Source organism: Pinus tabuliformis, chromosome 1_2, assembly GCF_031772625.1.
Source record: "Pinus tabuliformis cultivar Carrire ecotype Pingquan chromosome 1_2, CPIR1, whole genome shotgun sequence".
NCBI classification, from domain to species: Eukaryota; Viridiplantae; Streptophyta; class Pinopsida; order Pinales; family Pinaceae; genus Pinus; species Pinus tabuliformis.
This window is the reverse complement of record NC_142298.1, coordinates 1,263,822,997-1,263,850,731: the sequence shown is the minus strand read 5'-3', so window position 1 is coordinate 1,263,850,731 and position 27,735 is coordinate 1,263,822,997. Positions and strand designations below refer to the sequence as shown.

Here is a 27,735-nt window from a genome sequence, read left to right as displayed (position 1 = left end):
GGGCAAACAGCCCAAGATTGATGAGGGACCATCAGGTGTTCCGGATATAGAGCTTATTGATCTTGATGTCAGTTCTCCTAGCCGAGAGTCAAAGGAGATCATTCAGCACCTTAGAGCTGAAAATGATGCCTTGCAGAGGAGATTAGAGGGGGCACAATGGAAAATCTCATACCTGGAGCAGCGCAACAAACAGTTGGAGGATGAACAAGCTCTTGATGAGTTGTGGAGGATTCGTAGTGACCGCAATTTGAACCGGAGAAGACCCGGTGATCTATTGCCCGCTGAGCGAGAGTCCATGCTCATCCAGGTCAATGCACACTTGGAGAGGCTGTTGGCTAGGGCCAACCAAGAGAAGAAATTGCTGAGGAACATGAAGAACCATTATTTGGCGAGAATGCACGTGTGCAAAGCAAAGATGAAGATGTTCCAAAGGCGTTTGGCCAAGGCACAAAAAAGGAGAAAGAGGCCTGATCCCCTCCATATCTTGGCCGAGGCTTCACTGAAGGACCAAGGCACTAAATAGCCTAGCCACAGCACAAATCCCAAGAAATTTTGAGCATTTTGGGTAAATTTTGGATTTTTCAGGGAATTACAGGTTTTCTCCGTTAACGGGTCTCACCCCCTGCGCGACCCTTCATCCTGGCAACTCCTTTTTGCAAAAACTCAGCATTTCCAGATTTGTCATGAGAAGTTACATATGCTCATCAATGGACTTGAGATTTTATGAAGTTTTGGGCCCCTAGAAAGTCAAAAAACAAGCAAAAAATGACTTTCTGCCACATTTTTGAGACACAAAAAGCAGTCTTGGGAGATTGCAATTTTGGAGGGGCAAATGACCACCAAATTCAGAAATTCCAGTTGGGTTGGAAAGTAGACTCACAGACCTTTCCAACAAGCCTACTCTTGCTCAATTTGGCCACCTGGAAGTGCCCCAAATGTGGTCCCAAAGGCACGCGACCCGTCAGGCAAACTTATCCAAATTTCAGTGTACAGCTCAGAAAAACGCAATTTGACCCTGTTTGACTTTTTAGGGTGGATTATTATCCTATTTGATGTAATTAATGTACTTTTATGACACGTTTACTCTTATGTACCTCTTCTAGAAGATTCATTCATTAAAAACATGAAAATTAAATGAATGAATTGGTTTCCTAGCTTATAGAGGCAAGTTGTTTTGACTGCCTAGTTTGTAGTGCTTAGTTTAGAAGTGGTTGAAACAGCTCCTAAGATAGTGAGCTCGACCCATGGAGGCAGGGAAAGAGGTTAGATGATCTATATTATGTACTTTCTTGCTCATTTTCATGGTTGGACTCTTGAGGGAGAAGCTATCATTGTATTATTCACTGTATCTCTGCAATTTTTGGCTAAGGAAGACCAGGGTTTTGCAGTCTTTTTTGGGATTCTTGTGGTTACATGTATTGATGGTGTGTTTCTCTATGTACCTTTAAGTGTGTTATGTGAATCATTTCCTTTCTTTTCCTTCTGCACATTAAGCAAACGAAGTGTTAAAGTAAGAATTCATGACTGTCATGCTCTGCTTTTAAGTTTGTTTAATTTCGATGTTTTCTACTGTTTAAGGAGAATTCAAAGTTAATGTTTGCTCTCCTTAGCTCCTCACCTGTCATTCCTGACCATCCACCTCAATCAAAGGCATCAATATTGTCTCCTACCTCGCCCCAAAGAACCCCGTGCAGAAACTGTGTCCAATCCCCGCACCCAAAATTGCCATCCCCTCAATTTGCCACCAAAAACCCTAAAAACCCCAAATCAACCCTTTTGATCAGTTTACTAGCCTAAAATCAGTGTTACCCTATTGGTCATCTCATCCATTGAAGATCTCACCGAGATAGACCGGAGAGAGCCCTCTCCCGCCCCGTAAGGCTAGCTACGAGGCGAAGTGGTTTGATGTTGCCTTGAGGTTTACCTTTCTCAACCTGAGGTGAAATTTCAAGCGCTAACACCTCTGACACCCCCAACTCAATTCAGCCCCAAATAATTCAACCAAGCTTTCCCCACAAATATCTCCACCAAGAACTACGCAACCCGAGACAGCGACTGCGCAGGCCTCTGCAAGATAAATTCACCTAGGCAAAGCACACTCTCCAAACCTGCACATTCACCACAAAATTCACTGCAAATTGACCAAGGAATGGACCTGCAAAGGCTTAGTTCTCTCACCTCTGGATTACTCTCCCACAAGGTTGTGTGGTTCCTTTCTTTGTGTCTAGTCTGATGCAAGGGAAACTCATACCACTTGGAAACTACTGCCCAAGCCTCCATGATATTATGGCAATACCTTCCTAGAGTGGCACTCGAGGTCCACCGAAGAAAGGGTGAGATTTCCTCTCGGAACTCTCTGGTGTTGAACAGCACTTGTGACCTAGCTAAACATCTTGAGCAACAATGGTGTAATTATCAAATTAGAAAAAGGTGCCCAAGTGAGTGCCCCATCTTCCATTTATAATTTTTGCCCCTTCTCTTGCCTTACGGGCTCCACCCATCGAATTTCCTTTTCCCTCCTTCTTTCTCCAAGTCGAGCTCTCCAAGGGTGCATATTCCCTCATGGAGTAGCCCCCACCATCCACTAGCTCCCCGATTTTCCCCTTTTTTCTAAAGTGGGTCCTTCTCTTTACCTAAAAATCAAATCTTCCTTTGATTTATCCATTCTCCTAAGTTGTGGGCCAAAATATCTCCCAATTGCAAAAATTGCAAAAACGGAAATTCTTCTTAACAAAATTAATTAATTTGGGGACATTACACCGAGTGATGGCAAATGAGGGGAGTGGAGCTCATGCTAGGATTTTTCCCATGGGCTAAATAATGTCCAGACCCTCTTTTGCATTTTAACTTTTCTTTTTCTATCATTGTGTCCATCTTATGCTTTTATCTTTCTTTTAGTTGCATCAACCTTTAAGGCAAAGTTTCCATCCCAGACTCTTGGATATCTCTTCTTGAGAATTTGCATTCTCTCTTAATTGTCTATTGGAGATCTCTTTATGCATTTCAATATCTTTGTAGCTGAAATTTCATTCTCTCTTGGAGCCATCTTCTTGATCTTGGATTTGGATATATCTCTTGTTGTCTTGTAAGTAATCTTGTTGAAGATTTTTGCATGAAAAATGTCTAATGTGTGGAAATTTTGTAACTAGCTCTTTCTTTTGTGCCCTAATTATTGAATATCATTGTAAAGGATTGTTAGATTGCAAATTTGTGCATGTTACTCATTGATAACAAGTGGATGAATGTTCCTAGTGGAGTAAAACTTGTTTTTCTTCCATGAAAATCTATAAATCTTGGTTGCACAAATGCTAGAGAGTGCTTGCTAGGGCTAAAGACAATTTCGGCCATATTTCGAATCACAGACTCCATAGCCCAAGGACAAGGCACTAATCTGAGTAAATTTGGTGGTCACCTTTTCTTCCCTTCTCTTTTTCTCCTCCAAATTTTTCGGCCTTCAAACCTAGACGGCCTAGCTAGGGCTTCTTGTGAAATTCATTAGAGGGACTATTTTTCGAATCTGCTTGGATAGGCTACTGCGTTGGTGTCTCCTCTAGTGATCCTCCAGGTTTCATGCAATTCCCACAATTCATTCTCGAGAAATCTCAAGCCCTAGCTCCAACTTTGAAACTCATCTTGAATGTTTAGGTGTGTTGACTTTCTTGAGGGTTTGTGCACATAGTGTTCGATGGAATAAATCATTTAAAACCTTCCTCTCATCTCACCTTGACCTAGAAATCACTTTGAAGGGCCTTCTCCCACGATTACACATAAACCCTAGGTGTCGTGTGATCCCATTCTAGGTCTCACAATGATAGCTAGAGCTTATTTAGAAGCACATAAGCATGAGACAAGGCTTCTTGAGTATTCCAGCCCTGACCATAGGCCCCCTTGCCATCAATGGATATCATTAACCCTAGGTCTAAGGCTCCTCATAGGCCTTTCTTGGAGAGCCCTTGTTGCTTCTCCTGAAGCATAGAGCCTTAATTTGGGCCTTTCCTTTGAATGGGCCTTGGAAATAACAATATACCCAGTCATTAATTCTGTCATTAAGAGTGATTTCCCTCATACCAGGACTCCCAATGGTGAAAATCCGTAAAGAGTAAGGGGAACTAACTGAGCTGACAGTGGGTCTTTGTCCCATTATTGTCACTCGGTCTAGTAGTTGTCCCTTAGGTACCCCTCCTAGGACCCCTGCTAGATTGTGTGGCAACAATATCTAAACAACTTTTTGCCTTGATTACTTTCCTTTTTATTTTATAATTTTTTCTTTGTTTTCTATATCTTTAAAACTAGCTATTTTCACTATGTTTTATGGGTATCTAGATTCAAATCAAATTCCTCGTTAATTGTTTTGGAATATTGTTATATATGGAATTAATTATTGGTGAAATTATGGAACATCAATTTTTATGATCGATTATTGTTAAGGCCAATAAATTTAAAAAATTATACATGTTTTTCCTTATCAACTTTCTATTCAAGTTATTTATAAATTTTGGCCTATCATTCTAGGCTCTAGCATATGTTATCATAACAAAACGTTTTTTGTTGCTTGATTAATAAGTTCGAGTAAGAGATACCCCTTCTGGTCAAAAAGGCTAGTTTTGACCTAAAGTACAAAGGATTAAAACTCCTTTACAAAATGTCTTAACTTGTTCCAATCACCAAGAACAACTTGGGGAATAATAGTTCCTTTACTGTGATGATATAAATGATCTTAATATCTTAATTGTTTATCTTTAATCTAAGCATCAATTTATGAGCACTCAACATTAATTTGATCCAACTTTGTGCACATAAAACCACTTTGGTCTCAAAAACTTTCTAGGCAAGAAATCCCCATAGAGATTTTAGGCCAGAGATGTGTTCGGTTGTTTATAAATAACATCGGGATCTATCACTAGCCAAGTAAAAATGTGGCTTGTGTGAAAATTCCAAACTGGAACCATATTGCAATAACTGATATTGTTTCTCCTAATTGTTAATTATTAAAAAAAAAAAATGCTATGGCAAATATCAAAATAAATACACTACAACCTTCACAAATAAACTTTTACGGAATACTTCCTCCAGCCTCACTATCTTTGCCCCTCTCACACTGCTTCGATCTCTAGCTCTCTCCGACAACTGACTGCTGCTACTCTAGAAATCGAACTGCTCAAGTGTCTCTAGTGGTCTCTCCATCACCACATCAATCTCCTCTTATAATCCTTTGTTGGAGCACCAACGCTAAGATTAAAACTTAATTAATGGCTTGGATCATCTCAGTGTGAAAATTTGGATACCTGAATTCTTACTACAGCAACTGATTAAATTTCTCCTACTTGTTAATTTCTTAATCAAGTTACTTATTGTTTCCTACAGTAAATATCGAAACTAATACACTACAGCCTACACCATTTAAATTTATAAGCGGAAACAAGAAACTGAACAGGAAATAGATACAACACAATGACACCATTTTTGGACAAAAGTCCCCAAAAAAAACAATGAGGGAAAACCGGTGTTGCAGATCTGAGGGTTTTATTATTATGCAGTAGTAATTTCTGAACACAAACTTTGGATGCCTTGTTGGCTATCTAGTACAGAGAATATCACTCAGCACAAGAAATTAGTGAGATTACCTCACTCTACATTGTAAGTCGCAACTGATCCGGCAGCTGAACCAACGAGTCCCCAACTACCTCTGCGTTGCCCCTATGTAGTCACTACGTGGGCCTGCGTCACAACCTTTGAGGCACTGTGCCACCTCTCTACTGGATTGATTTTCTCTCAGGAGCTTCAACTTCATCCCTCCCCGCACAGAACATCAAACCCCCAACGAAATCTCAGACTTCTGCTTGGAAGGCACTAAGCTGCTCTGCGTGAGCCCTTCCTAGCTCTGCGTCACCCTCAATGGGCACTGCGTTGCCTCCTCTACGTCTCTCTTTGCCTCTTTGTTGTGTATTCTTGGCTCCGGAGAAGATCCTCCAGCCAAAACTATCTTTGCCCCTCTGCGTGATCACCACGAAATCATTGCACTGGTCTCTAGCTCAGCAATTCAATCTAACTAATCAACTCTCAGTGTGTTCTCCAAGTGCCCATCAAGCCTTCTCTTATAATCCTCTCGTTGATCAATCAATGGCCCAGACTAGATCCTAATCGATGGCTAGGATCATATTGACTTGATCTCCGCCTTCTTCTAGAAGTTTCACCCATAATTTAGATTAATACCCATTAATTATTTTAATTTCCTAAATTTAGACTTAGGATCCTATTAAAAAAAATTAATTATTTTAATAAAACTATCTACGGGTGGAATTTACTAAAACGATTTCTAGGTATTGGAGAATGCATGTGTCTAAGCCTCCTTGCAAAATTTGAGACTTAGAGCACATCTGATGCTGCCATAAATCAACATTCCCTCTTAGCGAGGAATGTGCTCTAGCATTGCAACCTGTTGAAGCATTACTCTGCTCTGTAACATCTCCTTCTGCGTTATTGATGTCTGACATTCTATCCACCAACTACTGTGCAAATGTTGCATCTATACTGTTGCTAACCCTGCCACTGTCAACACTACATCCATACTGCAACTCCCTCTGAATTCTGCATCCGTTCTACTGCTGGTACTACCACAGCCAATTGCATCTACACTGCGATCTTCTCCAATTTATGCTACTATTGCATCTGCACTGCAATCTTCTCCAATTTATGCTACTATTGCATCAGCGATGAAAAAATCCAAAATTATTGAACTATTGTTCAGCATAATACATTTGTTGCTAAAGTTATGATTGTTGCTAGTCTTTTTGTTGACCCTCTAAATCTTTTGCGCTGTTGCTGACCTTTGCTCTGTGCCAACTACACTACTGCCAACTCTACTCTGCATTGTTCAGTCTCTGGCGCTCCTAGCCACTACAACTGTCACTTCAACCTCCTCTGCATCATCTAACACTTAGTCCATCCTGCTACTACTGATTTGGGCTCTCGTAGCAAGGTATTGATCCGAGAGGTGGACTCCTCAAGGATCCTGCCCATCTGTAGCTCTTTTCAAACTACATCTCTAAATCAGCCCACCTCCCTCCTGGAGGTATCTAGGTTGTCATGGCAAACTCCTCTTCCTCAATCTTCGCGAGTGAAACCTTTGAATCATGCTTCGCATCTTTGTCCTTCTTCCTGAGAGGACACTGTGTTGCGTAGTGACCCATTTCACCACACCTGAAGCATTTAATCTTTCAAGTGTCCTTCTTCCGCTTTCGCTGCTCCTGCTGCCCCTTGGATGCAACAGTTGCATTCTCATCCTCTTCCTTGGGCTTCGACCCACTGCTACTGCTTTGTCAAGTTTACACTTGACCAAGTCTCTCCTCAGCTCCTCTTGCTTAAGAGCCACCCACATTTCATCCCAATTTGGCAAAGTCGCTTTGCGCGGGATACTCTGGATAAATACTTGCCAATCTTCAGAAATAGAATTTTGGGCTAGTCGTACCATCTCGGACCCTTGAGGTGTAGACCCCACAACTACTAACTCATCTTGGGTCTCCTGAAGCTTTTTGAGGAACGGATCAATGTGTTCCCCCCTCTGCATCTCTCTATGGATCTCATCTTTTGCTCTAGGTACATCTTCCGCTGCTGGAAGATCCCTGATATAGCATAGACAACACATCCCACATCTCCTTAGCAGTGCCTCTGCTAACGATGTGACAGACTTCATGATCCTTCACTCCATCGAGGAACATTCTCTTGGTCTTCGCCATTTCTCCTCTATACTTCTTGAGCAGATCTGGATCCGCAGGTACAGCCACCACGCTATCGACATAGGCTTTGAGGAAATGCTCATCCAGAAGGCACGACATCCTTGCTTTCTAGATTACATAGTTGAATGCCCCATCCAACTTGTCATGATCTCTCAGTCCACTTGTTGCCATCTCTGCCAAAAAGAAAGTCGAATGACCTCCTCTCTCCTCTGCGCTACTGCTAAGCTAGCCTACTACTTCCCTGCTAGAGTTAGTAGATCTGTTGCCCCTTGTTGTTGCTCAGCTAATGAGAATTCAGAGTTCTTGGTTGGAAGTCTTCTGAGGAAGAATTCCCTCAACCGCGTCTCTCTCTTCCCTCTGACATCTTTCTACTCAGCAACTACCTGCAAAAAGAAACCACGTCCCACAAGAAAAACCCCTCTTCATTGAATCCTCTGTTGCGTTGCTCCCTTTGCTGCTTACAGATTTCGATCTGGAAATCTTACCTCTCTGTCGACTCACTCCGAGAGAGATTTACCACGAAAATATAGCCCTCCTAGCCTGAACTGTGCAAACCCTTTAGGGATTCGAATTACTACCTCTACAGGAATTTCGAATTCCCTTCTTCCTTCAGCGTTGGCTCTTTCGGCTCTGTTCTTCTTGTTTCACCTGCAACTCCGATACCATGTGAAAATGTGGATGCCCAAATTCTTACTCTAGCAACTAACTAAATTTCTCCTACTTGTTAATTTCTTAATCAAGTTACTTATTGTTTCCTACAATAAATATCGAAACTAATATACTATAGCCTACAACATTTAAATTTATAAGCGGAAACAAGAAACTGAACAGGAAATAGATACAAACAATGACACCATTATTTTTGGACAAAAGTCCCCGGAAAAACCCAATGCGGGAAAACCGATGCAGCAGATCAGAGGGTTTTATTATTATGCAGTAGCAATTTTTGAATACAAACTTTGGATGCCTTGTTCGCTATCCATTATAGAGAATATCACTTGGCAGAAGAAATTAGAGAGATTACCTCACTCTATAGTACAAGTCCCGGCGGATCCAACAGCTGAACCAGCGAGTCCCTGGCTACCTCTGTGTTGCCCCTGCGTCACTGCCTTTGAGGCACTGCATCACCTCTCTGCTGGACCAATTTGCTCTCAAGAGCTTCAACTTCAACCCTATTGGCTCAGAATTCAAGCCCCCGGGAAAATCTCGGAATTCTGCATGGAAGGCGCACTGCTCTGTGTCAGCCCTTCCTGGCTCTGTGTCATCCTCACTAGGGACTGTGCTACCTCCTCTGCGTCTTTCTCTGCCTCTCTATTGCGTATTCTTGGCTCCGGAGAAGATCCTCCAACCAAAACTATCTCTACCTCTCTCTACGTGATCACCACAAAATCACTGCGATGCTCTCTAGCTCAGCAATTCGATCTAACTGATCAATTCTCGGTGTGTTCTCCAAGTGTCCATCAAGCTTTCTCTTATTATCCTCTTGTTGTTCAATCAACGGCCCAGATTAGATCCTAATCAATGGCTAGGTTCATATTGACTGGATCTCTGCCTTTTTCTAGAAGTTTCACCCACAGTTTAGATTAATACATATTTATTATTTTAATTTCCTAAGTTTAAACTTAGGGCCCCATTAAAAATAATTAATTATATTAATAACACTGACTCTGGATGGAATTTCCCAAAACAATTTCTAGATATTGGAGAATGCATGTGTTTAAGCCTCCCTGCAAAATTTGAGACTTAGAGCACATACGATGCTACAAGAAATCAACACTTTGGATCGATCTGTGTGAGTTTCTAGATGATTCTCGCCTTGACTTAATTAATACTAATTAATTAACCATATTTCCTAAGTTTGGACTTAGGAAATATTTAAAAATTGGTTAATAATCTAATTAAGTCATTTCTAGGTGGAATTTCCATAAACGATTTTTGGGTTTTGGAGATCTCATGTATTCTAGCCTCTCCACCAAATTTTGAGGGTTGAACACATCCGATGCTACAAAAACTAACAACTTGGGAATTATACACGCAGGGAAACCCCGAGGGTTGAGACTTCAAGAGGCTACTCAATGAGCTTAAGACTCGCCTTGTTGGAGGTCCAGGTTACCCCTATTGGTACCTATTCGAGTAGTATTGCATTCAACATAAATAAATACTAACATTATTTCCACATACCTTCAATATAATGGTAGTCCCATTAGGTCTCCTAAAACCAACCATTCGCCCACTTAACTGTTATAGTGCATCAAAAACAACGTTCAAGAAGATTAACCTCTTGTACTAACCTCATGTCGGTAAACCTAAGGGCTATAGCACAAGTCTTAAATCTCTATACCAGATCTGATTTAGTAATACCTCAACAATTATTTTATACCCAAAGATTATTTACTGAATAAAATCCAACCACTACTAGAAAACAAATTTACTGGTATTTTAACTTTCATAAAGTAAAATGTAGTGAAAATAAAATAGGGAAATCAATCACGCTACAGCAAAAAAATTCTGCCCAAAACAATCTTCCTTCACTTTATATTACCAAGGAAAATTAGGGCCTAGACTTGTTACCACTCAAACTAGCAGGGGCCCTAAAGGGGTTCCTAAGAGGGCAACTGCTAGGTTACAGGCAAAGGTGGAGGCTTAGCCCACTGTCACCATAGCTAAGTCTCCCTACTCTTTACAGACTTTCACTAATGGGAGGAGTCCTAGTAGTGTAGGGATCACTTATAAAGTATATATCAATGGATAGGTGAGAAGTGACCCTGAAAACGCTTTCCCAAGGATGGAGTGAAGAATGGAACTTGCTTGCTCTTTAAGTAAGGGACTTGGTACACCAGGGATAAGGGGTGAGGATTGGAGTGTTGAGAGAGAAAGGATAGGCTTATAAGCAAGGTCCTCAGTTCCTATAATCCTTGGGAAAATTGGATTCACAAGCGGTCTTTGACAAATAATCTTTATTGAAAAGTGAGACCACATGGGGCTAAGAGGACCCAGCCCAGGTTCGGGGATGGAATGCAGCAACCAATGATGTTCCTATCCTGGACAAGGGGAGGGGAAAGGACCAAACAAGAATACTTACTTCAAAAGGTTGAATTGATCCTATTGAGGTCTAGACTTGGGGAAAAAGGGGAAAATGGTAAAAAGAGGGTTAAAATGATCATCCCTTTAAGGGACCAGTACCTAATTCACTTGGGGATATGGAGTCAAGGATGGTGATGAGTAAGAACTTGGCTTCTTGATCAACGAGGCCTAGAAAGTCAACTCCATCCAATGTTGAGAGAAAGAAAAGAAAAGTGACCTTTAAGCAATTATACTTCAAAGCAAATGATGCAAGCTTATCGAGACAAATAATCTCTAGGACATTTCATTCATATAACATCGGCCCATACATTAAATTAACTAAAACATGCTCAATTCCACATTTCGATTATGCACCAACTAGCCCTAATTTTAGCAGTATGAACAATAAGAATAATAACATCAAAATTTACTTACAATGTTATAAAGTATATCTAACCAGCATTTCGTTCACAAAACAAAGCTCCAAGACAAGATAAATAGCCCAAATCCATACGTCAAAATTCATCCATCTCCAGAAACTATCCTCCAAGGAAAAAATGTGAAGTTCTTTATTGATTAGAGAGACCCCAAGTCAAGTGATGATCCAAATGAGTGTATCTAACATCAGCCTATGGGCCTACATAAACCCCTAATAATAAAATAATGTGCAAATAAAACCCCTATTGGTGACAAGCCCACCAAACTAGCTCACAAGTGTAAAATAAGCCTCACAAGGGGCCAAATAATAATATGTACATCTCGTAAGGCCCTCCAAAGACTCAATAATATTCTGAAGTGCCAAATTGAGGAATAACTTCCTTAGAATATGATGGAACAGGGTAGCCCCTTGTTCTCCAAGTAGTGGACCTGTGGTGCTCCCAGTGGGTCTAAGAGCACATAAATGACCCCATGGGTCTCCATATGAATCGAAGATGCCAATAGATCCTCTGCAAGGGTCCAAGTGGTGGAATGAATATTGCCATGACATCGTACGAATTCTAGGACACCTATCAAGAGTGTGGGGCTCCTGTAGGGGCCTACTAGGCATAATGTACCAAGCATGTCACCACCATCCCAAAAGTGGATCGCTAGTAGTCTCTGAGCATCCATGAAGATCTGTGGAGTGTTGTCTGTTGCTGTGGAGATGGCTCTTTATGCACACCCTACATGTGCCAATGTAGACCTCTGGGGGTTAGGATCCCATATAAGGAAACCAAACCCAAATGGAAACCACCTGCAATCCTGCAATGCGTCTCCTAGGCTTCTAGTACAACCAGTCATTAAAATAATCGAATAAAACTTAAAAGAGCTTACAAATCATGGATAACAAAGTGGGTCATAATGGCATGCCCTTCTGTAGTGGGATTTGGCATGTGCTCGTGTCTCCAAGCTCTAAAGGGGATTAGCCAAGTACCTTAGTAGGTGGTTTCAGCCCTTAAAGGGGATAGTATGTCCAAGGTACATCCCTCTAATGGGGGTGGCAAGTGACAAATAAGTGAGATGGAATAGGGAATGAGAGGGGCAGTCCTGGGCCAGATAGTGGGGCATAAGGGTAGCTAGATAAGAGGAAGCCCACACCTAGGTATGTAATGTATAGGAGGGAGCAATCGTGGTACATGAGGTGCCCTGACCTTGATTTCTTTGTTGATTTCGGGTAGCATCGGATGTGCTCTAGCCATGATAATTGGTGGAGAGGCTAAAGCACATGAGAACTCCAAGACCCAGAAATGGTTTGGGGAAATTCCACCCGATTAGAGAGATATTAAAATAATTAATATTTTTAATGAAGTTCCAGAGTCTAAACTTAGGAAAATTAAAATATTAATGAGTATTAATATAAAATAGGGTGAGAAGGTTCTAAATGACATGGATCAAGCCAAATCTAATCTTAGTCGTTGATTAAGGACTTAATATCGGTCGTTGAAGACTCAACAGGAAAAGTATAAGAGGAGGCTTGAGGGTTAGTTGGAGATCAAGATTGATCAATCAGTTCGATTTTCTGGAGCAGGGTTTGCTGAGAAAATTCGAGCAAGTGATCTAAGTTGCAGCGAGGGACAGTGAGTACATAGCAGAGAGGCAGAGATAGTGCCAGAGGGCTAGCGTAATGATTGAGGAGGCTACGCAGAGCCAGCAGGAGCCACCGAGAAGGCCAGAGAGACTGTGTAGAGGCTAGTAAGGCCTACGTGGGTGACGCAGAAGGCCAAAGAGCTTATGTAGAGAGGCAGAGGGCTGACGCAGGGGGTTCCAAAGCTACGCAGAGGCTAGCAGGGCTAACGCAGAGCCTTGGAGAAGCACTGAAAGGATTTTCGTGGGCCAGACTTGCTGAATATCTGCTTTTGAAGAGAGGTATTACTGCCAGATAGAAATCTTTGTTGCGTGAACCAGTTTGGCACCCTAATTGTACTAAAGAAAGTTGCTTAGTAATAAAACCCTCAGAACTGCGGCATCGGTTTTCCCAAGTTAGGTTTTTTCGGGGATGATTGTCCAAACATTACGGTGTCCCTTGTGTGTTTGTGTATTATTTCAGTTGATGATCTGTATATGAGTTGAGACTGCATTTGTGTTTATTTTCAGTATTTATATGGTTAAATAACTTGTTAAGAAATAAACAAGTAGGTGAAATAAACCAGATAATGCAGGAAGAATTTCTGATGTGTTAGACTTAGAAATTTCAACATGGTACCAAAGCATTTCAGATCACAGTAGAAATGAGGCACCAGCTTAATCAGAGGCATCTGAACCAATAGCAACTGTCCTGAGAGACAAAGTTGTCCTAAGCAGAAAGCAGCAGAGGGCCTGCATCATCATTTCGAGCCAGAGAAAGGGCCAGCACAGAGGCAAAAAGAGGCAGAAGAGGCTCACGAAGAGCCACGTCATCATACTCAGCCAGGTAGGCTTAACGTAGTTGGCCAGAGGAGCAATTCAATCTTCTCGGGATTGCACAGAGCTAAGAGGCTAAGTTTCTTCGGTTGTTGGGGCCTAGGGAGTTGTGGGTAGATTGTGAATTGGGAAGTTGTTGGGGTGTTGTTGTTGTCGAAGAAGAACAATACCTAACGGCACATAACCAAGGTAGAGGGAGTCGCTGCCTTGATGGATTTCTAGCCAAGAAATCCAGACCCGAGTTGCAGTTGCAAAGAGGATCGGAGAGGAGTGGATCCACAGTTGGCGGGAAGATTTCCAGCAGGGAAATCAAGACTCAGAGGGAGTCTAGGAGAGAACTTCCAGGAGGGAAGTTGAGACTCAAAGGGAGTCCAGCAGAAGAGCGGAGATGGCAATGAACGGACTGAGGGATCAGGGCAGGTTGGACGAGGATTCCAACTTTGTCATCTGGAAGGCCAGGATCTTGTTTGTTCTAGATAGACATCGCATCAAGGGCTTTGCCTTGAGAACCGTGGCTATCCCAGTTGACCCAAGTAATAATGAAAGGTATGAAGATGCAATGGCGAAGGCATGGTGCATAATCCTTGATGGGGTCAAGGATCATGTAATACCGCATATTGTCGAGAACAACACGGCAAAGGAGTTGTGCGATACCTTGACGACATTGTATCAGGGCACTTCTGTGCAGAGGAAGATGTTGTTGGAGAATTAGTTGCAATCGTATCAGATGTAGAAAGGGGAGCAGATAGATCTATACCTCAGCAAGTTGCAAGAGATTCAGGACCAATTTACTTCCATAGGGGCCACACCAGATTAGGAGTTCATGGTGAGGATTGCCCTGAATCCAATGTTCGAGGATTGGGAGACATTTGTCCAAAGCATTTTGGGCAGAGCTGGTCTTCCAGGATAGGAAGAGATGTGGGCAGCACTTCGCCAAGAAGAGATCAAATGGTTGACCAAGGCGGGAAGTAGAACCAAAGGAGGTCAAATCAAGAAAGAGGAGGAGGAGGATGCGGCTCTGGCATCTGCGAGACAACAAGGAAAGAGGAAGAAGAAGCACATCTCCAAGGTGAAGTGCTTCCATTGTGGGGAGTTGGGTCATTATGCAACCCAATGTTCCAAGAAGAAGAATAAGGGAGAGGCTTCCGACTCCAAGGCAACTCTAGCTAAGGTGGAGAAAGAAGTCGAGACGGATGACAACTGTGCCATGACTGCTCATGCACCTCTAGAAAAGATGTGGGGAGACATCGCGTCGTAGTCAAGAGGACTACAAAAGATGAGGGGAAAGATCCTTGAGGTACCCAAACTCTAGGATCATATCCAGCTACAGGAGCCCCTAGTGACAGTAGCAGGATGATGGATATCAGTAGAAGCAAGATGCGAATGGAGCGACAAGGCAGTGCAAGAGTGTAGAGGTATGTAGTAGTGCAGTGGGGGTTGCAGCAGTCCGAGAGGCACAGAGATGGTTGCAGTAGTGCAGTAAGGCACAAAGGAGGTTGCAGCAGTGCGAGAGGCACAAAGCTGTTTGCAGCGGCACAGAGGCAGCAGAGGGAGCACAAGATAGCAACAGAGGTAGCTTCAACATCAGGAGGCTTCCGGACTGACAAGGATGTCAGTAGTTGGGTAGATCGGTTACTTACTTCTTGGTAACTCAGCTGCAGTGCAGCAGTTAGCAGTGATAGTGCTATGTGCAGCATGATGTAGCATGTTGAGAGGTAGTTGTAGTATAGATGTAGCAATGGTAGTGGCAGAGCCATGGGCAGTAGTACAGGAGGCAGCAGTGTAGTGGATGTTGGGCAGCAGGACAAGCATCAGCGCAGGTACCAGTGTTGGATGATCAGTGTGATGTTCAGTAGTGGAGCATTACTAGATCACATTCCTCGCTAAGAGGGAGTGTTGATTTGGGGTAGCATCGGATGTGCTCTAGACACGAAAATTGGTGGAGAGGCTAAAGCACATGAGATCTCCAAGACCCATAAATGATTTGGGGAAATTCCACCCAGTTAGAGAGATATTAAAATAATTAATATTTTTTTAATGGAGTTTCTAAGTCTAAACTTAGGAAAACTAAAATATTAATGGGTATTAATATAAAATTGCGTGAGAAGGTTCTAAATGACATGAATCACGCGGCACGCCAAATCTAATCTTAGCCGTTGATTAGTGTTAATTTTCGGTATGTTCTATGATTGGAGCAATTTATTTCAATTTTCACAATTAGCTCAATATCTTTTCTAGATTAGCAATCACATCAGCATTAAAGTAAACTGCAAATAGAACATAAACATAAATTGCATAAGACAAGCTAAGACAAGAGGACATAAGATGTGGTACTAGCCAGGGACAAACCCCAATGTGGGGAAACCCTTGATCAATTCTTCTTATATGTTCTTCAATAGTTCAACAGAGAGAGAGAGAGAGATAGTACATATACAACAGATGTCAACACTTCGACTTTCTAGATTCATCTCTACATGAGATCAGTTGAAGACATGTTGCTTCAACTGATTCTCCAAGGTGACTCCACCTATCATTGTGTTGCATCTCGTCCATATGTTGCACCTCACCGTGCTGCATAATGTTGGACCTAATAATCATGCTATGCACTTCATGTCGTTGCCCATGTCACTGTGTTGCTCCAATCATTGAGCTGCTTTCATCACGGATCTGCACCCAATGTTGCACTCATCACGGATCTGCACCCAATGTTGCACTCATCACTGATCTACACTCCTCATGTTGTACCATGCTGAGCTTGCACTATGCTGCATCCAAAGGCACGTTGCACACATCATGCTGCTGCACTAGCTGGCTCTGCTTCATGAAATTGGACTCAGTCAATAATAATTTGTAGTTGTCATCATGATGACTGGTTAGGGCACCAAGTAGTCCTCCAACAGTCATCAAAACAACCTAGGGCAACTCATAGGATTATTGATTTGGGGTAGCATCGGATGTGCTCTAGCCACGAAATTTGGTGGAGAGGTTGGGGCACATGAGATCTCCAACCCAGAAAGGGTTTGGGCAGATTCTAAACAGATCAGTAGATATTAAAATAATTAATATTTTTAATGGAGTCCCTAAGTCTAAACTTAGGGAGAATAAAATATTAATGTGTATTAATATGACTTTGTGTTAGAGTGGTCCAAAAGACATGGATCAAGCCAGATCTAATCTTAGCCGTTGATTAGGGACTTAATCTCGACCGTTGATATGTCAATAGGAGAGGTATAAGAGGAGGCTTGAGGGTCCCTTGGAGAACACACCAGAGTGATCAGTCATTCCATTCTCTAAAGCGGGGTTTGCTAAGAGAGATAGAATCAGTGATCGGGAGAGCAGTTGAGGGGCATTGACTACAGAGAGACAGAGAGGCAGAGATAGGGTCGGGATAGCAGCAGAGCAGAGAGAGAGAGAGAGAGAGACGCAGGAGCAGCCAATGCTCACACAAGGCCACACAGAGGAAGCTATGTGTTGCGCAAAGCACCAAAGGGGCCAGCGTAGCTGACGCAGAGGCTCAGAGAATTGACGCAGGGCCTCCTGGGGCTGACGCAGTGCCATTGTTGGGCTAGGAGAGGCAGACGCAGTCCACATTGGGCAGACACTGGGGTTTCTGGGGCAGATTGGTGTTGAGTAGTTGTCAGAAGGATTATCAAGGGTTTCAGCCAGTAGATTTGTCAAAAACCGAGAGATATTATTACTAAGGAAATTCTCTGTTGGGTAGGCCAGTTTCGGCACCCAGATTGTACTCTGATATTTCTTAATAAGAAAGCCCTCGGATAGCTGCACCAGTTTTCCCACATTGAGGTTTTCCGGGGACATTAGTCCAAATATAATAGTGTCATGTGATGTGTTTGTTCTTGTTTCTTTTAGTTGTTGATTTTTAATATGTTCAACATGTACTAGTGTTTATTTTCAGTATTCACGTTGTAAATAACTTGTTAAGGTGTTGAGCATGTACTAGTGTTTATTTTCAGTATTTACATTGTAAATAACTTGTTAAGGAAGATAACAAGTAAGTAGGAATAAATCAAATAGAGTGCATGGAGGGTTTCTAACTAAGTAAACTTAGAAACTTCAACAGGGATATCCTGTTGATCTGGGCATATAAATAAGCCCTCAAACATTCATAAACAAACCTTGACTGTGGTGTTATGGCATGCGGTCTAACACACAGTCTTCCAGTAGCTTCTGTTGACCACTACTGGTCAACTGCCCATGCAATCCACCTCCTTTCTGTTGGCAGAGAGGGGTAGCTCCTGAGCGACATGTCCATGCCAGCCTACAGTCATCGACAGCTTGATCATTTTTGTTGTAAACCCAGTCTGCATGTTTGAATTGTAAATAATCTAAGCAGATCAGAGTCATGTATGTAAAGTTGCCTAGGTGGACCTAACTTTCTAATGATGATCTGCGTCCCGGGAGGTTTTTAGTCTCACCGATCCATGGATCGGCAGAGTTTTCCTTCAAACCCGACCCCAAAGCCGGGATGCATTTTGTTATTAGGACTTTAGGAGAATCCTAGCGTGTTAATCTGCTAGATTTTAGTTGTGTCGCAGAACTGGGTGGTTTATGAGGGTCTATGTTAAAGTGGGTTCGTCCCCTTAAGATGTAAATTGTAAAAGTCATGATGTAATGTGTCTTGAGGGTTGAGAAATGTTTAAATCCCCTCATGAGTCCTAGGTCCTAGGTCCTAGAGGATGTTTCCAACGGTTTGGTTCAAATGATCCATTTAGAAAATAAATAAAATATTAAAATAAAATTAAAAAAATAAAAAATAATAATAATAATAATAAATTCATAAAACAAAGCAAAAACCCTAAATAATAAAATAATAATATTTTTTGTGAACACATGCAAAATATCATTTTTAAATAAAATCGACGGATGAGATCAAGAGATGTCTTGATCCTCATCAACGGTCGAGATCAGTTCTACATGGATCACCCAAAACTAGCCGTTGGGATCATTTCCTTCTTATAGGGTCTTAGGGGGTCATTTTACAGGTTTATCTGATCTGTGAGTCTGTACTGAAAGCTCTCTTGTAATCTGATTTCTGATTAATAAAGAAGACTTTGGGGTTCAAACTGGCTGGTGTTACTCTCTGGAATTGCTGTGAGATTTTTGCTTTTCTGCATGTTTTAGTTTTCAGCAGTTAAAATAGCTGGTTTTTCAGAGCATTGTGAGTACAGGTATCTTGCTCACGTGCTAGGGTTTGAATGTTGTAGGGTTTCTGAAATAATGGCAGGTATCTCCATTATTTCTTGAAATCTAGCAGCATTTCTTGCCCTCTTTGCTGATGTTTGCTTGAGGTGTGCAGGAAAACTTTAGGTGAAGGGTATTTGTGGGCGTTTGGGGAAGTTCTGGGCTGAACCAGCCGACTCCCACAGGCTGTTCTGTGCAGAGCCCAGCTGATTGTGCCCTGGGTTAATCTGTTAAAGTCTATTTCACGTTTTACATTGAGAAATTTTTTCGGTTCACAGTAAAGTTCAAATTTTCTGATATTTCAAAAGTATTACTGCAATTATTGTCAAATCTAGCTGTATCAGAGCAATAAATTTTTGTGACTTTGGGTAAATTTTAAAGGGTTTATTGCAAAATTCTGTGTATCTGCCAAATTTCTTTTTCCACAGGATATTTGTCATCAGGTGGGGTTTGCAGCTCAATCTTCAGTGACCAGGGCAGGCCCAAACGCTGTAGCGTAACTCATGGTTCTTGGACAGCTCAGTCATTTCCGGTTCTAAGTGGCATATGAATGTTTTCGGCCCTGACTCAACTGCATACGCGGAAGGTAAGAGGGTCTAACCTCAAACAAAGTTGATCCTTTTCTGCAAATTTCGGAAATCTCTCCGCGGCTCAGGTAAGTTACAAATTGATCTGAACCTTTCTCTGTCCGTTGCACGCTATCCCTGTCGAAATTTTTTTTGATTTTTTTTCACGCGTTCGTTATTTTTCGATTTGGCTTCTCATTATCTCATATGCACTGCTCACTGGTCTGCGTAATTCTTTGAGGCGTAATTGTGGTCCATAGTGTAATTTCAAATCAGGATTTATGCTCCAACACTTGTGTGTCTCAGTCGTTTGGCCTTTGCTTAATACATTTGCATTTTAAACTAAGAGGTGCCGTAAGGATCCATTTTAATTTGAGCCGAAATCGCATTGAGTTTTTGCTTTACGCCATTACGCAAAGTCATTGTCCAAACGCTCAGGTAGCCATCAGCGTATCTCTAAATCTTTCCAGTCTGCCCTTCAAATCGATTTGTTTGTTGTAGCTCAGCAGTCGTGTAAGCTTTCCCTCTTTTGCAGTCTTCTGTCATCGCTACAGGTATCGTATTTCTGGCAGCACCTCCATCGAGCCTTGCCGTCGTTCGACCTGCACAGATAAACAAAGAATTTCCTCTGCGGCTTGTTTTTTCATTTGAATGTGTTAGCTTGGGTCACGATTTGCATGCTTGGGTTACGATTTTTGTTTATGCTTTCAGCGTTTGAGCTGCTTCCATCATCGTGAGTCTGCCCGCAGTCGTTTTCGTGAGTCCCTCTCGTCTTAACGCTGTATGGTCTTAGTTTTAGGTTTTAATATTTTAATACATATGAAAATAAAAAATACGTTTTGTTGTTTATCGTTTTTTTAGTCTAGCGTCAGTCATGTTTTTGTTTTATTTTTGTTTAATTTAGATTTTAATTTGTTTACCTTAGGTATAGTTTAAATTTAAAAAATTGTCATTTTCAAATAAAAAAAAAAAAAAGGGGATTCATTTATATTTTTTTTTGTGTAGGCATAGTTTTATATAGTTTAGTTTTAGAATTAATTTAGTTTTAAAATTTTAATTTTTTTTAGATTTTTAATTTAAAAAAAAATAATAAAAATAAATAAATTTAAAAAAAAAAAATTGAAAATAAAAATTTTGTGGGAAATTATTTTTTCCAGTCTCAGGAGCTTTCGCGTTGTATGTTTTATGCTGAGATGCTAAATTTTCAAGTTTGAGATATGAAATAGATATCTGGTGTCTCTGTTATGCAAAGCAATTTATTTCTCTTGGTTTGCTGGATATCGTTGTTTGATGAACTTTGTGGTTTTACTGGGTATTCAAAGTATTGTTCTGATTTATTTGTTGATAAATGATTGCTGTTATGATTCATGTTCTTATACCATCTAGAAAGTAATCATTTAGGCACCAATCTCATAAGGCACTGGTCTCCTCAATTCATCAAATCATTTTAGTGCTTATCCCTATCGTGCATCTCGTCTCCCAGCCCAGCTGTTTGGCAGTTGGCCTCCATCACCTCACAGGGTCTACCCCCCTTAGCCGCAGGAGACAGGCGTAAACGGAGGGATCGGGGATCAGAGTGACAGCCCCCGATCCGAGCGTTGTTGTGTCAATCCGCGCGACAACAGCTTCCATGCAGCGAAAACATTATACTTGTTGCTCCAATAGACCTAATCTAGAGCTGCTCTAACTCGTCCCTCCTACAAGAAGAAAACGCAGACAAAACAATGCCTAAACCCATGCCTAGGAACAACCTTCTTTCATGTTGTTATCAAAATTATTCTTGTTGCATTTAGGGCACTTTTGTTGCGACCTAGGGTCAATCAACAGCTGCAGATTATGGCTCCTCAAATCTGTTGCTAAGTCTTCTTCCTTTGTTGTGTATTAGGCCTCCATAGACTGCGGCTTTAGGCTTCTTTATTATTGTGGATTTAGGGTTCTCTTGACAGTGAATAAGGGCTCCTTTATGACTGCATATTAGTATCTCTTAGATAGCGTATTAGGACCTTTCCTAACTACAGATTAGGGCCTTCTTCTAGATCTCAGTTGAGCCTCCTTTATACAGCGTATGTAGCTTCCCCTTGACTGCAACTTACTGTGTATAGAAGCCTCCCTCTTGTCTGTGGCTAGGGCTTCTTAAGATCTCGGATAGGCCTCCTCTATACAGCGTATAGGAGCCTCCTTCAACTGCGAATATAGGATGGCATTAGACCCTCTGTTGTGGCTAGGGCATGGCTAGATCCCCTTCAATTGCGGCTAGGTGTTCCTCCCTTCAACTGTGTCTAGGGCACCTTGACTTGCTATGTAGAACCCTTTCTTCACTGCGTTAAAATCTCCTCCATGATAGCATTAGGATCTAGGGCATCCTCTAGGGTAGCGTATCCTCTTTAGATCTCTCCTCCCACCAAAACCCAAAGACAAGTGGAGAGGAAGAGATCATCAAGAGGATGTGTTTACAAATGACTTTCAAGGCACCTCTATTTATACTAAAACGTTGAGCACAAGTGGGGTTTATTTGGTTGTTGGCCGACCTTGACGAATTGTCCCATAACGCAAATAAATTCATATCTCCATGAATACTTATCGAAATCAGATGATCTTTAGATCAATCCTACATCTCTCGATGAGAGGGGTCCAAGAAAAATATCATCTGCCATTAATAAGATGACCCACATGGAGTTTGGCCCTAGTTGCCAATTTTGACACTCCCTCTCAACTAGGAAGAACTCCATCCATTGATCCATATGTCCGACTGTACTATCTCTGCCATCAGTGCCCTGCACTGCTCTACTGGGCTCTGCTTCTGCTCAATTCTGCTCTACTCTGTTGGGCTCTGGTCTGTTGAACCATGAAGAAGAAGAATTGATCGAGAATGTCTCATACCATTCTCTACTGAGCCGAAGTCAGTTTCTTCTTAAGAGAGTGTGTCATATCACTCTTACTGACCGGAAGTCAATTTTATTGATCCCAGATCTATATCACAAGAGAGTGTCTCAAACCACTCATACTGATCCCAGATCAGTTGGAGGTCATCCTAGCATAGGGAGTATGGTAGATACAACGATGTGCCCATCGATAGTACTACTATGGTCCCTAACCCCATTTCCCTGCTCATTGAATCTCAGCTTCAAGCCATAGAGGGCTTTCTTCCACCTGTATAAATGAGATTCCCGATCATGAATCTCAAACTCCTCCGGTTGTTCCAAACCTGTGGACCTGCTACATGAGGGGAATGGTCCCCATGTAAGATTTTTCTTTGGTACATCTCAGTCATGTACCTCCATGCTCTTCTTGAATTTAAGCATCTGAGTCGCCATTTGACTCACATTGGGTAGGGCCCCATAAGTACACACCCGGTGCGATGTGTCAACTAATATGGTCCCCCAATGGACCATCCTGCAACTTGATACAAATTGCCAACCCTGAGCTCAAAAGCATCTTAGAAAATTTTATTTTTTAAACATGTACCTTTCCATCGATGAATTCCACCCTGAAACCTTTGACTTCCATTGTCGAAATGGGCACCAGGTTCTTCTTACGATTAGGTACATAAAAGAGACTTTGTAAATGAATCGAGTTACCCTCATTCAATTGAGGGGTAACATTTCCTACACCCTTTCCAGGATAAGTGGCATTAGCTCCAAGTATAATCCCACGATTGTTTCCATTTCTACTAAATTAGAGAGAGCACCCTTCTATCCGATGCAATGCCTTGAAGCACTATAGTCAATAAGCCAAATTCCCAAAGAATCTTAAGGAGAGGACCAATACAAGATAATGCTTCTTTATCTTGTTAGAAACAACATTTGATTCTTCATAACTAGAGTTCCTTGCTTTCTCTGAAGAGTCAGTTGTTTCCTTGATGACCTGCATTACCTATCATTCGTCTGATCATTGAAGATGTCCCTGGAATGATTGTTATCATCATTGAGTGATGTGTCCCTACCTCGGACACTCCTTCACATAATGGCCGAACTTATTACAACCAAGGCATCTGTCTTTCCTTCCACCCTTAGATCCAGACTTCCCATTGGAGTGATCTTTAGGTAGGCCATCAGAAACTTCCGCTGCACCATTATGATAATATTCTTTGCTTCGACTTCACCCTTGGTGAATTTGAAGAGGGATGAGGAATCCATTGATCCTTTTGTCCTTTCCCAACTATCTTCGGTGATTGCTCTTTCACTCTTGCTTGGGCATTGTCTTCACCTCAGCTCTGATACCATGTTAATTTTAGGTATGTTATATGCTTGGAGCAATTTATTTCAACTTTCACAATTAGCTCAATATCTTTTCTAGACTAACAATCACATCAGCATTAAAGTAAACTGCAAATAGAACATAAACATAAATTGCAGAAGACAATCCAAGACAAGAGGATACAAGATGTGGTGCTAGCCAGGGACAAACCCCAATGTGGGGAAACCCTTGATCAATTCTTTTTATATGTTCTTCAATAGTTCAGTAGAGAGAGAGAGAGATAGTACATTTACAACAGAAGTCAACACTTCAACTTTCTAGATTCATCTCTACATGAGATCAGTTGAAGACATGTTGCTTCAACTGATTCTCCAAGGTGACTCCTTCACCTATCATTGTGTTGTGTCTCGTCCACATGGTGCACCTCACCGTGTTGCATCATGTTGCACTCATCATCACAATGTTGGACCTAATGACCATGCTATGCACTTCATGTTGTTGCTCCTGTCACTGTGTTGCTCCAATCACTGAGCTACTTTCATCACGAATCTGCACCCAATGCTGCACTCATCACTGATCTGCACTCCTCATGTTGCACCATGCTGAGCTTGCACTATGCTGCATCCAAATGCATGTTGCACACATCATGTTGCTGCACTAGCTGTCTCTGCTTCATGAAATTGGACTCAGTCAATAATAGTTTGCAGTTGTCATCATGATGACTGGTTAGGGCACCAAGCAGTCCTCCAACAGTCATCAAAACAGCCTAGGACAACTCCTGGGATATCCTGTTGATCTGGGCATATAAATAAGCCCTCAAACATTCATAAACAAACCTTGACTGTGGTGTTATGGCCTGTAGCCTAACACACAGTCTTCCTGTAGCTTCCAGGCAGCAAAAACATTATACTTGTTCCTCCAACAGACCTGATCTAGAGCTGCTCTAACTCGGCCCTCCTACAAGAAGAAAACACAGACAAAACGATGCCTAAACCCATGCCTAGGAACAGCCTTCTTTCATGCTGTTTTTTTTACACATGGTGAATCGGTAACTGCGAGGCTTAATCTATGGGAGACCTAGGATCAATCCTCATAGCTGCCTCTATAACACCAAAATACATCCAACTACCTGCAAGTCGGATATACTAAGATCCTATGATTTTAGCAAGAGCAGACTCAACATGCCGCCAAGGCGAGGGTGGGGAATCTATTCCTTTAGCTGCCACCACAGCAGGTCAGTGTACTCAATGAGATTTGAACCACGGTCTCTTGAGGTTCACCCAGGTAGACTTACCGTCAAACCACACATCACTGTACCTTCTTTCATGTTGTTATCAGAATTATTCTTGTTGCGTTTAGGGCACTTTTGCTGCGGCCTAGGGTCAGTCAATGGCTGCAGATTATGGCTCCTCAAATCTGTTGCTAAGTCTTCTTCCTTTGCTGCGTATTAGGCCTCCATAGACTGCGGCTTTAGGCTTCTTTATTACTGCAGATTTAGGGCTCTCTTGACAGTGAATTAGGGCTCCTTTATGACTGCGTATTAGTATCTCTTGGACAGCGTATTAGGACCTTTCCTAACTACGGATTAGGGCCTTCTTCTAGATCTCGGTTGAGCCTCCTTTATACAACGTATGTAGCTTCCCCTTGACTGTGGCTTACTGTGTATAGGAGCCTCCCTCTTGTCTGCGGCTAGGGCTTCTTAAGATCTCGGATAGGCCTCCTCTATACAGCGTATAGGAGCCTCCTTCAACTGCGAATATAGGGGTGCATTAGACCCTCTTTTGCTGCGGCTAGGGCATGGCTAGATCCCCTTCAACTGCGGCTAGGTGTTCCTCCCTTCAACTGTGTCTAGGGCACCTTGACTTGCTGCGTAGAACCCTTTCTTCAATGCGTTAATATCTCCTCCATGATAGCGTTAGGATCTAGGGCATCCTCTAGGGAAGCGTGTTTTAGATCTCTCCTCCCACTAAAACCCAAAGACAAGTGGAGAGGAAGAGGTCACCAAGAGGATGTGTGTCCAAATGACTTTCAAGGCACCTCTATTTATACTAAAACGTTGAGCACAAGTGGGGTTTATTTGGTTCTTTGCCAACCTTGACGAATTGTCCCATAACACAAATAAATTCATATCTCCATAAATACTTATCGAAATCGGATGATCTTTAGATCAATCCTACATCTCTCGATGAGAGGGGTCCAAGAAAAATATCAGATGCCATTAATAAGATGACCCACATGGAGTTTGGCCCTAGTTGCCAATTTTAACAATTAGGGACTTAATCTCGGCTGTTGAAGACTTAGCAGTAAAAGTATAAGAGAAGGCTTGAGGGTGAGTTGGAGATACAACAAAATTGATCAGTTAGTTCGATTTTCTAGAGTGGGGTTTGCTGAGAAAATTTGAACAAGTGATCTAAGTTGCGGTGAGGGGTAGTGAGTACATAGCAGAGAAGCAGAGTTAGTGCCAGAGGGCCAGCACAATGATTGAGGAGGCTACGTAGAGCCAGCAGGAGCCACGCAGAAGGCCAGAGAGACTGTGCATAGGCTAGCAAGGCCTGCGTGGGTGACGCAGAAGGCCAGAGATCTGACGCAAAGAGGCAGAGGGCTGACGCAGGGGATTCTAGAGCTACGCAAAGGCTAGCAGGGCTGACGTGGAGCCTTGGAGAAGCGCTGAAAGGATTTTCATGGGGCAGACTTGTTGAATATCTGCTTCCGAAGAGAGGTATTACTACCAAATAGAAATCTTTGTTGGGTGAACCAGTTTGGCACACTAGTTGTACTCAAGAAAGTTGCTTGATAATAAAACCCTCAGAACTGTTGCACCAGTTTTCCCAAGTTTGGTTTTTCTGGGGACGATTGTCCAAAAATAACAGTGTCCCTTATGTGTTTGTCTAATATTTCAGTTGATGATCTGTATATGAGTTGAGACTGCATTTGTGTTTGTTTTCAGTATTTATATGGTTAAATAACTTGTTAAGGAATAAACGAGTAGGTGAAATAAACCAGATAATGCAGGAAGAATTTCTGACATGTTAGACTTAGAAATTTCAACATTTTCCACCCTTCTTTAATATACCTTTTATCTTTTATGAATCTTCTTTAATTAACTGCTTGGGGCTCAAAGGACAATAGCATGATGTGTAAGATATAGCAGTGATTACCCCCTTTATGTAGGGTGGTTCATTGCCCTCCAGGGGTTAGGACAATCATGGGTTCCTGAATCATAGAAGAGGCTCATCTAGGGCCTATGGAACCAGTGTGATGGCCATGGATTGGGGTAGAGCTCACGTAATGGCTTTTTCCCACATGCTAATTATTTTTGTCCCGACCATCTTTTACATTTTGTGGTACAATTTCCTGTTAAATGTGGCAAATTATGCTTTTCACTTTTTTTTTTAATTGCTTCAACCTCTGGGGCATCATTTTAGGCCTGACCCAAGGTGGAGGCAAGGGGATAGGGAGGTTGGCCCTATGTGGACCCAAAATGGAAATGTGGACCCAGGTGGGAGAAATGATGAATGGAGTATAGTGAGTGGAAAGGGAGTAATATATGTGGATAAAGGAGCGGGACCACGCACCCAAAGTCGGGGTTTCCCAAGTAGTACCACCCTAGAACCAAATGGTCAATAAAGGAGATCCCACGGGACTAAGATCCAAGGGTAACATCCAAAAGAGATCAAGGGGACAAAAGCACAAAATAAGCCCACCCTTTCCACCAAATCCCCCCATCAATCCATACCCAAAAGTATCCATGATAAGTAAACCAAATACTCAATTATCAAATGACAAGACATGCCTTCAGATTCGTGAGGCCCAGCTTCAAACATACGATCAATACAGGTGGGTGAGGGACCACATGGTTGGCTCAGGTGGCAAAGAAGTGGCACAACGAGCTAGTAGGAAGCTACAAGTGGTTGTTGGCTGTCGGCTGAGGTTCATCATGGAGAAAAATTTCTCCTGGGGATATCACCCATGAAGTGGCAGGTAACAAAACCCACAGGAAAATTACAACTATTGGAATCTAGAAATCGCCCATCTGGGAAAATCAACCTCAAGGAATTCGACCCTCCAAGAACTTCGCCTTCCTGAAGATT

General features: G+C 42.0%; 1 protein-coding gene across 6 annotated transcripts in view; it reads right to left on the bottom strand.

The window, feature by feature from the left end:
• The window catches only part of LOC149210822 (putative ADP-ribosylation factor GTPase-activating protein AGD8), a 299,814-nt gene that overhangs the window by 131,879 nt on the left and 140,200 nt on the right, over positions 1–27,735 (bottom strand). The window lies entirely within an intron of this gene.